The sequence below is a fragment of the Psammomys obesus genome, unplaced genomic scaffold (genome assembly GCF_907164565.1).
Source record: "Psammomys obesus unplaced genomic scaffold, mPsaObe1.curated_primary_1811, whole genome shotgun sequence".
Lineage (NCBI taxonomy): Eukaryota > Metazoa > Chordata > Mammalia > Rodentia > Muridae > Psammomys > Psammomys obesus.
This window is the reverse complement of record NW_026596244.1, coordinates 3039056-3041846: the sequence shown is the minus strand read 5'-3', so window position 1 is coordinate 3041846 and position 2791 is coordinate 3039056. Positions and strand designations below refer to the sequence as shown.

At 39.2% G+C, this 2791-nt stretch overlaps 1 pseudogene; it reads right to left on the bottom strand.

The window, feature by feature from the left end:
* Positions 1-2049: 2049 nt before the first annotated feature.
* Positions 2050-2288, bottom strand: LOC129668493 (small nuclear ribonucleoprotein G-like; annotated as a pseudogene).
* Between the last annotated feature and the right edge of the window lie 503 nt (positions 2289-2791).

Genomic DNA, 2791 nt, shown 5'->3' with positions numbered 1-2791 from the left:
TCTTCTTCCATCTGACTCTAACCTATCAGGTCTCATCAGGATTGGTTGCATTGTCTTCCTCTATGGCCTGGCAATGCTGCACACCCCAGGGGGAAGTGATCAGAGAGCATGCAACTGAGTTCATACCAGAGAAAGTCCCTGTTCGCCTTACTAGAAACCCCACTGGGTCTATGAGCTACATTTGAACTGGAGTTTTAGGTCTTCTCCATGCATTGTCCTTGGTTCGGGTACCTCTTTAGGGCACCTTGGGCTGAGTTTTTATGGCTCTGTTTGTCTCCTTTTGGAGCTCCTGTTCCCTTCAGTTCTTTCTTTCCCCCCTTCCTTCATAAGATTCCTGATACTTTGCCCAAAGTTTGACTCAGCTATTAAAAACAAGGAAATCATGAAATTTCAGGCAAATGGTGGGAACTAAAAAAGATCATCTTGAGTGAATTAACGCAAAAGCAGAAAGACACACATCGTATATACTCACTCATAAGATGATATTAACCACATAATATAGGATAAATATATTAAATCTATACTCCTAATGAAGCTAAACAACATTAAGGAAGATACTAAATCCTCATTTAGATGGACAAACACGATAGACGATCAGAATCAGGAGAAGACAAGGAACAGGACAGGAGCCTACCACAGAAGGCCTCTGAAAGACTGTACTTATCGAGCAGAGGCTGAGACTCATACCTATTCTTTAATAACAATTTATAACAGATTTCAGACACAGAATTATACCGGATGATTGCCTTTCTCATAAGAAATGTTACTTCCATCTCTCTTCTTACACCAAAAGTTAAAACCAATGTGACTAATTCATGCTGTTCAGATTTAAGTCTCCCCTTACCAACACTCAGCTTTAGAATTTCTATGATCAGCAGTTCGTTCTGGCTCCTTTATGTTTTTCCTTCAGTTCACAGGGTAATCACTCAGAACATTTTCTATAATCACCTACTAAGTTACAAGTGAACAACAGCATCCTCGTATTTAGTATGAGAATAATTCACATGCAATGGGTGTTTTCAAACGTTTCTTTGCTCAGGATCCAAGCATGCATTTTTTAAATATTAGTTTCAAATTTAACATTAGTTTATTTACTTTACATCCTGAGGATGACCCTTCCTCCCCTCCTCCCAGTCCTCTCTACTTCCCCTTTCCCTCCTCTCCTCTCTCTTTTCCCCCAGAAAAGGGGAGTCCTCCCACTCCCATATTAACCTTTCCCAGCTCATCAAGTCACATCAGGATTGGGCACAATCATCCCCAGAGGACAGACAAGGCAGCCCTCCCAGAGGAAGTGATCCAAAAGCAGGCAACAGAGTCGATGTTAGAAGCAGCCCCCCTCTCTCCACTCTCCAGGTGCTCCATTTGAAGAGCAAGCCTCCTGTTGGCTACATGTGAGCAGGGGGCCTAGGTCCAGATCATACATTCTCCTTGGTTGGTGTCTCAGTCTCTGAAAGCCCCCATGTGACTGGGGTAGTTGTCTCTGTTGGTCTTATGAGGTTCCTGTCCCCTCCGTGTCCTTTAATCTTTCCCCTAACATTTTCAAAGGACCTCCTGAGTTCTGCCCCATGCTTGGCTCGTTCTCAGTCCCAGCATCTGTGTCAATCTGGTGTTTGGCTGGAGACTCCCAGACAATAGTCAAGTTAGGATCCTGTCTGAAAGCATAGTAGAGTATCATTATTAGTGTCAGGGGCTCTATCAGACCACCATGGGTTAAAGCTAGATTTCAACAACAAGAGAAACAATAGATAGCCTACAAACTCATGGAAACTGAACAACTCTCTACTTAATTACCAGCAAGCATGCATTTCTATTACTTGTCTGTTATGGTATTATTGTAGAAATGTACTGAGAGCATTTTTCAAATGTGATTAAAGACACTGAGCTTCTTAGGATGTGCTTGCTTTTACTTCTTTTTTTTTGTATATCACAAATGTTTATTTAACAAAAAGTTTCACATGAAAATATACATTTTTCATATACCCAATTCTAGATCACAATCAAACCAGTCTTTGGGGAGGGATATGGACACCTCTGCTGAACAGACATTGTTTAAACTCTTTCCAGGGCTTCTGAAATGATGATGTTGTTTCCTCGTTTGGCCAACATTCCAGTGTTATTGTGTTGCCCATTAGTTGCTATCTCCACACACTCATCATAATATTAATCATAATATTAATAACTGGATCAAAGCTCTCTAGTACTGCTTGTACATGTCTGCGACCATTTAGCTTCAGTGATAATTTTTTGTCCATAAATTTATTCAGTTTAGGAGATTGGGCCTTACTCATGGCGACTCCTCAGCAGTCTCTGCATGACAACAAAGGCAATTCTTGCTTTCTGATACCATAATTACCTATTAGTAATGAACCATGGCACATAGCTACAAAAAGACATCAACTCAAGGACGTTTATTAGCATCTCCTGTCTGTCTCTGTGAAACAATCCAATAGATAGAACAAACAAAACAACAAATAACAAAATTTAACTGTTAAATATTTTTTTCTCTTTTTAGCAAGATATTATAAGGAAGATAAAATATTATGAATGTATGCCTTTGATGACATACTATTTTTATTCTTCTTTTTTACAATGGTTATTTATCAGAAAGAGTTTTCTTTCTCATTTAAGCATATATATTCTGTTCAATTTCCTTTACAACAATTATGTTCACCCTGTATCTCATTCACTTCACAGTTCCATTCCATCTACTTGGTGACAATTCCCTTAAAGATAGCTTTCTTGAAAATAAAGATATGTCCATACAAGCTATACATTCCTACACTTACAATAA